The sequence below is a fragment of the Fundulus heteroclitus genome, chromosome 1 (assembly GCF_011125445.2).
Source record: "Fundulus heteroclitus isolate FHET01 chromosome 1, MU-UCD_Fhet_4.1, whole genome shotgun sequence".
In the NCBI taxonomy this organism is placed as follows: Eukaryota; Metazoa; Chordata; class Actinopteri; order Cyprinodontiformes; family Fundulidae; genus Fundulus; species Fundulus heteroclitus.
In genome coordinates this window covers 21649212-21662821 of record NC_046361.1, presented here as the reverse complement: position 1 = coordinate 21662821, position 13610 = coordinate 21649212, and the positions used below count along the sequence as shown (strand labels likewise).

Sequence of the window (13610 nt, the reverse complement as noted above, 5' to 3'; positions counted from 1 at the left end):
CTTGGTACTCATCATTACTCCAGACCTTTTGAATTGAGAAAGCTTCCTGGAGAGGAAGCAAAACGTCTTCAACTACGGAAAACAAGTCCAGTTGCTTTGTTTTTTACTTTTTTTGGAATGACCATGACCTGGATGACTGAGAATCTTCACCAACTTTTCTGAAAATAGTGGACAGATTTACTGCAAAGCCTCTCAAAGATCAAATGACTTTGCAGCATTTTGTTGTTGTTTTTTGTGATATAATTAAAAGGAACACAGTTTAGCGTAAGAACATGTAAAGAGGATAGTATTTTCTAATAGAAAAAAAAAAACTGCTTGGTACCCACTGAGCTTAAAATAAACACACATACACGGGATAATATTAACAGAACAGTGTGACCGGGGTCTTGTTTTAGTTCTTACTTCATGTCTTTGTGAATTCTCTAATTCCCGACTTCCACCCTGATCTCATCTTTAGGCAACCCCAGCTACGTTCCCCCGCCGAAGTGCCAGCCGGGGGAGTACGTCTGCAAGAACAACCGCTGCATCCAGGATCGCTGGAAGTGTGACGGGGACAACGACTGTCTGGACAACAGCGACGAGGACCCTGACCTCTGCCGTAAGCGTGTGCCGCCGCGTCATTGTCATGGATACAAAAGCAACACACGAGTAAACAGGATTGCGTTTAAAGGGTGTCGGCTAACACAGACTGACAAGAGCACGCGGCAAAGTTTCCAGGATTCGTCTCTTTCCATACAGGGTGACGTGTGCGTTTTTCAGGGGCCAAACGTTTGTCCTCGTTGGCCGAGTCTAACCAGAGCTCCTAATTGTCCTGGACCTTTCTCTTGCTATCCGTTTAAAAACGTAATTAACGCAGCGTTCCAACGCAGTCTGGGAAAGTATGGAAAAGTATTGAACTTGGATTTCAGGTCTGGAGAAGTTTGGAAAGAGAAAAGTGTGAACAGCATTTCCCAACTTTGTTCCCTTCCCTGCTGTACAAATGTTGTCTGCCTTTATTTCCTCATTTCTGTCTTGTGCGTGTCCTTCCTTGTATCCTTCCTACTTTCCTTCCTCTGTTCTCTTGTTTTCTTTCATGTGTCCTACCTTCCCTTCTCATTCTCCTGCCATTTTCCTTTCTCATATCATCCATCATCTTAGACTTCGACAACTTTATTTGTCATTCGGTATGCACAAAGTGCTTACAGAACGAAATTTCGTTTCGTACAGCTTTTGTAAATCGCAGTAGAAGTTAAATGACAGTTTTAGGCGCGGCAGAGATTTAGAAGTAAATAGTAGATTTTAAATATACAGTATACAAACAATTGAAATGTAACAATCTCTTCATTTTCTTCCTGTCTCCTCCCTCCCTTAGCTTCTTTCCTTGTGTTCTGCCTTCCTACTTTTTCTTCCTTCTGTTCTATTCTCCTTTCATTCTTTTCGTGTGTCCTACCTCCCTCTCCTCCCTGTGTACTTTTGTCCTTCCTCGGCCCCTTTCCTTTCTCACTTGTGTCCGTCCTTACATCCTTCCTCAATTCTTTTCTACCTTGTGTTAGAGATTATGAGATTACAGAGACCTTATGTCCTTCCACGTTTCTTTCCTTTATTCCTCCTTTGTGTGATTCCCTCCTAGCATCCTTCTTTCCTTACTTGCTGGCTTTTTACATAAAGCCTTTCTTCTGTAGAAATCCTGCCATAGATTCATGCAATGTTTAGTATTTTAATGGACTAAATAGGATAAAACCACCACAATTAATGTTATGTGCCTGATAAACAGATTGTGATTTTAAAGTTTAGACTTATCTTCTGTATTTCATCCTGCAGACCAGCACACTTGCCCTGCAGACAGATTCAAATGCCAGAACAACCGCTGCATCCCGCTGCGATGGCTGTGTGACGGTGACAATGACTGCGGCAATGACGAGGACGAATCCAACACCACCTGCTCTGGTATTCACTGCCGTCTCGTTTCAGTGCAGAAATATTTATTTTATTTAAAAGATGTGTGTAACATTTTACGTTTTATGTATTTAAATTCCTTCCAACATGTTTTAAAAAGGAGAAGGTGGAAGTACAATGTGCTATTTTTCTACCCTACCCTTTAAATCAAGGGTGTCAAACTCATTTCTATATGGGGCCACTTTGGCGTCATGAAGTCATTAAAAGGGCCGGTTGTATGTGTAGAGACGATACTTTTCATTTCATAGTTTCATTTCAGTTCACATAGTAGTATAAAAAATGCACGGGAACATAAAAGTAGCCCCGTTTATACAGTTTATCTGCAAAAAAAAAGTTGATATTGGGGTGAGTTACACTTACAAGAGGCACAGTTTTAGCCACTTTATACACTTAAAAGGATATATATGTCTTTACTTTATGACGTAATATGCCTTTTTTTGGCTCTTGAGGGCCGGATAATTTACCTTGATGGGCCGGAATCGGCCCGCGGGCCTTGAGTTTGACACCTGTGCTTTAAATGATGCGCTATGACTTTGTTAATGTTTTTAATTACTTTCCCTACTCATAGTTTAAAACAATATAATTACTCGAGTTTTCTGCTAGTAATACAATAAAGGAACAACATTTATTTTCTTTACAGTGCAATTGCTTTCCTGGATTAAACGACTGCTCTTTATTTTTAAAATTTAGATTTTGTATGCGTCTTTTTAACAGATTGTATGTGTCTTTGTTTTCGTTTACAGTCATTCTGTCATGATTTGTAGACTGAACACGAACACAACCACTCACACACACACAGAGCTCTGTTTTGAGAGTTTATTGAAGACGATGAGTTGTGGAGGATGAGAACCAGGGTCTTTACCGGGCTGGAGCAGGTGAATACTGAGGGCAGGAACTGGAGGGGTGCTGCGTTAAGAACCAGCAGCACGGCAGAGAGAATACTTGCAGGCAGGCGTAGACGAAGGGAACTCAGGCAGGAAAAGGATGAGGTGAGCGGTAATGAGCAGACGATCCGACAGGGAAGAGCTGACTGCAGGAGGTTTAAGTAGGAGTACTGACAGGTGGAATGAGTCCAGGCTTGATTAAGGCTGACAGGTGATTACTGAGGTGTGGAACCGGAGCTGTATGGGAGGCGAAGAGTGCCCTGAATGTGTCCACGGTGCACCATGACACATTCTAACACATAGCTATAAACAAACGCGTGTGATTTTTAAAGCTGTTCATTTTAAAATAAAATTGACGTCTTTATAATATCCCTCTATCTCTTTCTAAACAGTATTTAATTTTATTTGTAAGTAAGTCATTTTTTGCTTTGAATATCATTAGTTTACATTTCTTATCAACTAAACCGATAACCAAACCCACCCCACTCATGTTCATAAGGCAGATGTATACATATTAGTATTTTTATTTTAGCAATTTAATTAAAAACAAGTAATGCTGTTGATTTTATAGATTCATTGTCAATTGTATACTTCTGCTTTTTGTTGTGACCATGACCTGTACCTTAAAAAAAATCTCTTTGGGGAATGATTGGAGGCCATCATAGGGAAGACCAATTAAAAGACAGTCATTGACAAGCTTCACAAGAAGGGAAAGCCACAAATGACCAGTGCTAAAAAAGCTGCAGGCGTACTACTGGAATGTTGAGTGGAAGGAAAAACTGTGGTAGAAAAAGATGTACATGCAGAACAGGATAACAACAGTCTTAAGAGGACTGTGTGTCAAGGGTTAGGGTTATTTCTGTTTAAAAATGACGTCTAAGGAATATCTAATAGTCTCTCCAGCTGCCGCCAGGCGTCGTTTAGCTGGATGCCACACTATGATCCCCTGTCGAAGTCAATCAGATAACCAAAGGAAAATATCCAATGTGCAGTAACAGAATAGAGGGGAGAAAGCGGAAGTAAAAGTAAGTCTGTGACATATTTTCTTGCTAGCTCGCACCTGCCCACCAAACCAGTACCCCTGTGCCAGCGGACGCTGCATCCCAATCTCCTGGACATGTGACCTGGACGATGACTGTGGAGATCGCTCCGACGAGCCAGAGTCCTGTGGTGAGTCTTTGCTGCACTTTTACGCTTTTTTTTCGCTTGACCGTTTACCGTTTCATGATAATCGCGGGATGCGTTTCATGTCTCATCTCTGTGTCTCTCTCGTAGCCTATCCAACGTGCTTCCCTCTCACCCAGTTCACCTGCGCCAACGGCCGCTGCATCAATATCAACTGGCGCTGCGACAATGGTGACGAGCTGAAAACAGCCCTAAAGGCAAGAACGAAAGAAAAAAAAAGAAAACCCACAATAAAGTCCATTGTGCGTCTGATTTTGTGCAGACAATGACTGTGGAGACAACAGCGACGAAGCCGGCTGCAGCCACTCTTGCTCCAGCGTGCAGTTTAAATGCAACAGCGGCCGCTGCATCCCAGAATACTGGACCTGCGACAGCGACAACGACTGCGGAGACTACAGCGACGAGACCCACGCCAACTGCACCATCCGGGGTGAGGATGGTATAACACAGCCTGAAAATCTTTATCTTTGCATCGTCTCCACTCAGTAGAAGGATTCAGTGATAAACGGGATGTTTGTCCTACAGCTGATTAAAGCCCTTCCCTCCTGGTGGATTGTCTTTCTTTGTGCTTACACATCGCCCTGTGTCTCAAAGATCAGATCTTTCTCCTCCTTTTGCTCTGTCCTGGGTTCATCGTGCCTCTATCTGCACTGCAAAAAGAGAACTAAAAATAAGTTAAATTTTTTTTTAAATGAATGTATTTACCCTTGATTTGAGCAGGTAAATAAGACTATTTGCCAATTGAATGAGTATTTTTACCCCTAAAATAAGATAATTAGACATCCTGCACTTGAAATAAGATGATGGAGATGAGTTGTTCCTATTTTAAGGGCAAAAATCTTATTCCATTGGCAGATGGTCTTATTTTCCTGCTCAAATCAAGGGCAAATACATTCATTTCAAGAAAATTTTCCTTGTTTTTAAGTTCTATTTTTGCAGTGTGCTTGCTGTCTCCCGCTTATTATCCACTGAAAGACCCTCTCGTCTTGCTCTGCTCCGGATGTGATAAACTTTTGCAGGCTAAACAACAATCGAACTTTTTGGTGGTCTCCTGCAGACTTCACAGATGTTGTGACTGCTGCAGAGATATACTTGTGTGTTTACAGCTTTGGTGGCTGTGCAGTTTCAGTTTAAAAAGGGGGGTGGGGGGGTGGGGGGGTCTTGATGCTCTCTTCCTTCAGCTGTTGTGTGCGCCCACAAACATGAGCTCATGTGTGCTATGCTGTGTGCGTACTGTTTGATCCCGGCACAAATGTGGCTCGCTGCTGTCAAGTCCCAGCATGCAGAAATGAGGCCCAGCATGACCTGCTGCTCTAATGTGCAATCTGTGCTCGGCTCTGTGTGTGTTTGTGTGATTTCTTTGTCTGTTCCCTATTAGAAAAGGGGAAAAGGCAATTATGAAGCTGCTCCCTCCTGCACATTTTTGTGGCTGTGGTTTTATTTCCTGGTTTAGACGGGGCGGTCACCAAATGTCAGTCTGCCATTTACTCACTCGTGCCCCTTATCTGCTTTTTCACTTAACAGCAAGATGTGCTGATTGATTTAGCTTAGTGAGATTGTGCATGGAGCTGAAACACAAAGCGACGAAGGATTGTCTGTAATAGACTTTTTTTTCTCTGCCAGGCCAACATCTTTGATTTCCTCAACAAGACTAACTTTAAAGCATTTTGTCAGGATTTAATGTGATAAACCCAATACAAGGAACTGGTGTTTGACATTTTCTTTATATAAAAAATCGTGCTTTACATTTTTAATGAACATCATTTACTCTTCAACCGACTGTCTTCTGTAGACACCTAATTAGTTGCAGAGGAGCTTAAAGAAAGCTGGTAAACACTTTAAAAATTGGACATCTTTAGTTCTTCATGTGAAAATAGAAAGATTATGGCACAGCTGCAAACCTTGGTGCTTTGGCCAATTGTTATGTTTCACAGAAAATTCACACCACAAATCATGACATGGTGGTGGCAGCATCATGCTGTGGGGATTCTTATCCTCATCAGAGACTTGCACTGCAAAAACGGAACTAGAAATAAGTAAAATGTTCTTAAAATCTGTGTATTTGTCCTTGATTTGAGGAGGTAAATAAGATGATTTGCCAATGGAATAAGAATATTGCACTTAAAATAAGAACAATTCATCTCAATCATCTTATTTCAAGTGCAGTATGTCTAATTATCTTATTTTAGGGGTCAAAATACTCATTCCATTGGCAGATAATCTTATTTACCTGCTCAAATCTAGGATAAATACACTAATTTTAAGAACATTTTACTTATTTTTAGATCCGTTTTTGCAGTGTGAAAGCTAGTTTGAGTGGATGGAGAGATGGACGGAGCTAAATAGAGGGCGGTAGTATAGTGATGGTTCATCTTCTAGCAGGGCAACAACACTAGACGTGCAGCCAGAGCTGACCTCTGAGCTCCTCCCCTCACTGTGGCTGCAAAGCCACAGACTGGGGCTTTGAAGGTCAAAACTAAATCCAGAGAGGGAACCTGTGGCACAACTTGCAAAGTGATGTTCATAGGCTGTCGTCGTCCTATCTGGGCTGGAGCAATTCTTCCAAAATAGACGAAAAAGAGCCAAAATGTTGGTCTGCACAGGTGCATAGCTGATAAAGGCATGCCTCCAAAAGACTTACAGCTGTAACCGCAACAACAGATTTGATATTAGTCTGTTGTGCTGGTCTATTATTTAAAATCTAAATTAAAATTCATTGAAGTTTATATTGGTACCGGGGCACAATGTGGGGAAGTTCAAGAGGTATATCCAGTTTCCCAGGGCTCCGTTTATATCAGCGCTGCTCATTAAACATATATTTTCAGTGGCAGATTTCTACTTTGTTTCTAAAAATGTGTATTTTATCCAGAACCCCGCCCGGCCGGTGGCTGCCACGCCGATGAGTTTCAGTGTCGGATGGACGGGCTGTGCATTCCCATGCGCTGGCGCTGCGACGGCGACACCGACTGCATGGACCTGAGCGACGAGAACAACTGTGACGGCTGGAACCACACGTGTGACACGGCAGTGAAGTTCAGCTGCAGAGACTCGGGTGAGGAGCCGAGCCTTTCACACTTTCTGAAACAAATCAAAACACATAAAACGCCTAATTGTGCATTGGGTACGGAGTTCATTTTAAACGGAGAACATTTTCAAACTGAGAAACGGTGTTCTCGCCTTAAAATCATAAATATTTCTCATTCTCTAGCTTGAAGGGAACTGGAAGTTTGACTGAAACGCAGTGCATGTTAAAAACTGAGATTCATCTTCTCTTTTTTCTTTCCCTGGCTTCGTCAGCTCGCTGCATCAGCAAAGCCTGGGTGTGTGACGGGGACAGCGACTGCGAGGACAACTCGGACGAGGACAACTGTGAGGCGTTGGTGTGCAAGTTGTCTCACCACATGTGTGCCACCAACGACTCCATCTGCCTGCCCGCCGAGAAGCTGTGTGACGGCAACGACGACTGTCCGGATGGCTCCGACGAGAAGCTTTGCGGTAAACAAAGCAGAATATTTTTACAGCTTCACACGTGAAGCAGATTAAAAAAAAAAAAAAAACAACGTTACAGGCTTTCTGTCAAGATTGCCCGGTGACTCTTCTCTCCGCGTGCTGCAGACTTATGCTCAGTGGATAATGGCGGCTGCAGTCACAACTGCAGCATTATCCCCGGTGAGGGCTTCATGTGCTCCTGTCCTCTGGGCATGGAGCTGGGAGCCGACAACAAGACCTGCCAGATCCAGAGCTTCTGCGCCAAACACCTGAAATGTAGCCAGAAGTGTGAGCAGGAGAAATCCAGAGTCAAGTGTTCCTGCTACGAGGGCTGGGAGCTGGAGGCCGATATGGAGAGCTGCAAAAGTTCTGGTGAGGAACCTTTATCTCTCAACGTTAGGATTTTAATACAGAAACCTCTCATTCTACTTAAAGCTCTACGTTGTTGTCTAATAACTTTTTTCCTTTTGTGGAAATTGCCGCCGATTTGTGCGTTTTTGAGAAGACTATAGTGGTATTGCGACATAAAACCTTTTTTTCTTTCTGCAGATCCTTTCAAACCTTTCATCATCTTCTCCAACCGGCACGAGATCAGGAGGATAGACCTTCACAAGGGAGAGTTCAGCGTTCTCGTACCAGGCCTGAGGAACACCATCGCCCTGGACTTCCACCTCAACCAGAGCACCCTGTACTGGACCGACGTTGTGGAGGACAAGATCTATCGTGGCAAGCTGTCTGATAACGGAGGTGAAGCAACTTTACTAATTATATTTAAGATCCTTCCTTTTTTTCTTCCTTCCTTCCTTCCTTCCTTCCTTCCCGTCCTTGAGAATCAATAAACCACCAGCCCAGTTCGTGGTCTGTTACATGTTACAAACACACTACTGGTAAAGCCTATTTGCATATTCTAGTGTCTGGTTGGACATCCATCCATCAGTGGCGCCACCAGGGGGTGGACAGGGGTGGCCATGGCCCCCCAGTGCCATGTCCTGGCCACCCCACTGGCCAGTGTAATTTGTAGCATCAGTTTAGCATTTCTTCCCATCATGCACAGCCGGCAAGGCAGTCGCTCTTCCTGAACCTCTATCACGCTTTTATATGTACCTGCCCATAGACATAATATAAGAGTAGACGCGTCATTGGGTGGGTTCTGCCTATGCTGCGATGCGTCAGAGCGTCCGCCATCCTAAATGTGGCAAATCTGCGGTTACTCAGTCACTTAAACAGTATCAGAGGGACTTTAATCTCTGAATATACTTTGTATTCGTAGTATTTTTGTTTTTGTAATATTACAAGTTTATTTTCGTATCCCTCTAGCTTCATTCTTAAGAAGAATGTATTCTCCTAAAGAATACAAATATTTAACATAATGTAACCTGGCCCTATTACTCCAGGAGTGAAATAAACTGCAAACTGTGACTATTCTGGAAATGTTCCCTCTTAATTCTCATAATATGACGTTTTTCTCATAACATTACCACTTTTGTGTTTGTTTTTTTTACTTTATTGACCTAGGACGTTTTTTCTCTTATTATTAATTTTACCTCTTTAATACTCCCCCAAGAAGTCTGTTCCTAAAGGTTCACATGTGACACGGTTTTATGAAATAATGAAGAGCACTTAACCCCAAGTTGCCTACCGTGCTGCGTCTCGGTGTATAAATGTGAGAGCGACTGGGTGAATGTGGCTATAGTGTACAGCGCTTTGGGTGGTCAGCATGACTGGAAAAGCGCTATATAAGTTCAGTCCATTTACCATTTTACCATTTACCATATATGTATCTTGTATCTGCCTTCTATATATATATATATAGAAGGCAGATACAAGTAGTGAAATCAGTCAGAATACATTTCCATGCAGCACAGGAATGAGGCATCTTTTCTGATTCACGTTCACTACAATAGAACTCAACTTTTTTCTGCCACATACAATATGGCGGTGACGTGCGAACCTGCGCCCTATGACGCGTCTACGTATATGATGTCTGTGTATCTGCCTGTATCTACTTTCCTCTAGTAATTGTTTTGTTTTTCAATAAATTAATAAATTCACACCTTATTTCTAATATAATTACACAATAAAAATGAATTTCGTTCAACTCAAAATGTTAACTGTACTGTTATTGGTCTATGCACATTAGATCATTAGTAACATTAAAAATCAAACAATAAACCAAAAGATGTCATAGGCGTTTACTGAAGTCTTTCTGATAGTTTTCTACAGGCAGGTTTACTACAACAGTAGAATAGAATCCTGAAATTGCGGGTTTTAGTTTCAGTGCCATCCCAAAAGTTTAAGTGGCTCCATCTGGCCACCCCTATGAAACATTTCTGGAGGCGCCACTGCCATCCATGCAGATTTGCACAGTTCTGTCACTTGAAGGTTTAAAATGATTGCACAGCGTTTATTGCAGGCATGTGTACGTCAACAATGGAGCATTCCAGTGATTAATTCACGCAACAGCTCAGTAATTTATATCTTTTGTAAAGAAACTCCAATTTGACTTTTTGGACTTGGATATGAGTCTTATTAGACTTTTTAGACTAGGAAACTACCCTAAGCCAGTGTCTGTCTCTCCAAAAATGTCATTTTTATTATTAAAGATTCTGGATTCTTGATTCCTTCCCTCCTTTCTTCCTCCCTTTTTACTCACTTCCTCTCATTCTTCCTCCCTTTACGGCTAAAGGAAGTGGGAACTCTGGAAAAACTGTCTAGAAAAATGAAAAAAAAGGAACTGTGAGGAAAATAACTAATTTCCTAAAATCAACGTGTCTCTGTTAAAGAAAAAAAAAATCAAAGTCTCCATTCAGCGGCGGGAGTCTGTGACCCATAATAAATCCCCTCAGGTCATGGTCTGCCTTTCTTGCCCCAAAACCCCAGGTCTCCTTGCCAATCAAGGTTGTGTTCCCAGCGCAGCCCTTCAGGGGACGTGGAAGGCTTTGTCTCTCCCCATTTGTCTCAGTACTCGCTGTGCGTGACTCTTACAAGAACACTGGCGTTGTGTAGGAGGAACAAAACTCTGCTGTTCCTCTTCCTGGCTCTTCAAGTCCTCCATAAATGCAAGCATCAAGAGCAGGAAGCTCACAGATCAGCCCCTGCTGCCTGCTGTGACCATTTTGGCGTCTCCAGACCTGTAATGAGAACAGCGCTAAGAGCTGAGGGAGGATGTGCCACATTCATACAGTTCCTCGCCCCAATTATTTATGCTCCAACCTTTTTCATATGAACTTGAATTAAATGTATTGGGAATTTATTTATTGAATATTGAAGAACTTCTTTTTAAAATAATCCACGGTAGTGCTGGCTATCTGTTTAGAGCTGTTATCCTGTTGGAAGGTGACCCTCCAGCCTCTTAAAGAGTTTCCTCCACCCAGCTTCCCTGTCCCTGCTGCAGAAAAGCGTCCCGCAGCAAGATGCTGCCACCGCCGTGCTCCATGTTTACGAGGATGCACCAAGTTCATTTTCCACCACAAATAGCATTTTGCGTCTAGAGCCGATCATCTTCGTTCACACGTTCGCTGTGTTTCCTCCACATGGCTTTTGGTAAACTGGCTTTCTTCGTGCCTCTCTTCCATTAAGGTCAGATTTTTGGAGTCTCCAGAGTAACCTTGGCCCTTTTTGGCTCCTTCTCTAGTTAATGCTTTCGATAACCAGAGAAGCCGGTCAGGTTTGGCACACGGCCATGCAGTCACATGAATCCCAATAAAATTAGAGGACGTTTGTGGTTGGAAGGTGTTAGTTGGCACAAGGTTGCATTGATTCTGGGAAATAATAAATAATTAGGAGTGAGTGCCGACACAGATAGATCCGTCAGAGCTTCTCTAAGACCTACGAAAGTGAGGAGTGCTAAACCCTGCGATGTGTGTTTGTTTGTGTCAAATGCAATATAAAGAAAAACCAACGGCATCTTTATTTCATATCCTTGATTTTATTTTTTTTTCCTGTGCTTTCTCTGTCTGATCAGCTCTGACCAGTTTCGAGGTGGTCATTCAGTATGGCCTGGCAACTCCAGAGGGCCTAGCCGTTGACTGGATAGCAGGAAACATTTACTGGGTGGAAAGCAATCTGGACCAGATTGAGGTGGCCAAACTGGACGGGACCATGAGGACCACCCTGCTGGCTGGAGAAGTTGAACATCCTCGGGCCATCGCTCTGGACCCCCGCGACGGGTGAGAATCACACATTAAAGGGGATCTAAAGCAGGCTGGCTTTAAAACATCTTATTATTTACACAATATCTTCAAAGGAAAATGTACAACATTTATTTGAATCAGAAAAGCAACTGTTATTCCATCTTTTGCTAAAATAATAAACACTTTCAATAGAACAGTTAGAGGAATATTACCAGACCTTTTGTTGTTTGATATTCTGATGCACTAAAGCAAAAAGTTGCCTCTTTAACAGGCCTGCAGCTCATAGCTGAGCAACTGTAGGCTTCAGCGTTGCCTTAAAAAGAATGACGTGTGGCACACCTTTAATCTTTATGTTGACTTCCCATGTTTTTTGCAATTGGTATTTCCAATATATATTACCAGTGTTTCCACCTGTTTCTGGAGAAAATCTATAAAAGCTGTTTGTTTCGGGCGCGCTGGTGGCGCAGCGGGTATCGCCACCCATGTACGGGGGCCTTAGTCCTCGACGCGGTCGACCCGGGTTCGACTCCGACCCGCGGTCCTTTGTAATAGTAATAATAGTAATATCATCTTTATTGTCATTGAAACATACATTACAATGAAATTTGTTCTCTGCATTTAACCCATGCTCTTGGGGAGCAGTGGGCTGCCATGTGCGGCGCCTGGAGAGCAATCTGGGGTTAAGGGTCTTGCTCAGGGACCCAGGGTGCCGGCACTGGGGATGGAACCGGGTACTTGCATCCTTCTCTGAGTGCAAGCGGACTGCTCTAACCACTCAGCCACGAGCCCCCCCACATGGGGGGCCGCATGTCTCTCCCCCTCTTCCATCCCCCCTTCCTGTCAGCCTACTGTGTTAAAAAGCGAGCCATTAGAGCTGTGAAAAATCTCCCATATAAACCCCAAAAAAAAAAAAAATAAATGTTTCAACACCAAAAAGTGAGATTCACCAGAGTAGATTAGAAAGCAATCTGGGTGGTTTGAAACTTTCACAGAGTACTGGAAAGTTGCTGTAATTTGAAGAGCTGTTCAGAGAACGTTCAGTTCATTCTGTGTACGGTATCCTCTATTAACCTTTATATAACCGTGTGCACATCTGGGGAAAAAAAAACCCAAAAAACATCACTTTCCAATTTTTCTGTTGGCAGAATTTTGTTTTGGACAGATTGGGACGCTAGTCTGCCCAGGATAGAGGCAGCGTCCATGAGCGGTGAGGGCAGGCGCACCATCCACAGGGAGACGGGCAGTGGCGGCTGGCCCAACGGACTCACTGTGGACTACATGGAAAGGCGTATTGTCTGGATTGATGCCAGGTAGCATTTGCCTTGTTTTTCATTTCTCGCACAATAGATTGTCTTCTTCAGGTTTTTTTTTTTTTTTTAACATTGCATCCAAAGCATACGAACCAAAATAATTGATTCATCGCCCCCTTTTTCCTGAAATTCCCCCAGGTCGGATGCCATCTACTCCGCGATGTACGACGGCTCTGGGCTGATTGAGGTGTTGCGAGGTCATGAGTATTTGTCCCACCCCTTTGCTGTCACCATGTACGGGGGGGAGGTCTACTGGACCGACTGGCGGACTAACACGCTCGCCAAAGCCAATAAATGGACCGGGCACAACGTCACCGTTGTGCAGCGCACCAACACGCAGCCCTTTGACCTGCAGGTCTATCACCCGTCCAGACAACCTCTGGGTATGTTTCACTGCAAATGCATGAACTGCCTTGGAAAAAAAAAAATATTCTTGCCTCGTAAGCTTATCCAGATTTTGATCACATCACAAGCACAGCTTGGATGTATTTTGGTTTTCTGTGATGCACACTGCTTAACTGTAAAGTGTGAAATGAAAGTGACACAAGCCTGCTATAGACGTAAAAATCTGAAAAGTGTGGCGTGCATTTGTATTCTGACCCCTGACTCAAAAATGACGTGTGTGAAAATGGGTCAAGCTCGTTCAGATTGAATGGAGAGTGCTTGTGAATTTT

At 43.1% G+C, this 13610-nt stretch overlaps 1 pseudogene; it reads left to right on the top strand.

The window, feature by feature from the left end:
• LOC118556428 overlaps positions 1-13610 on the top strand; it is a 118675-nt pseudogene that overhangs the window by 64221 nt on the left and 40844 nt on the right.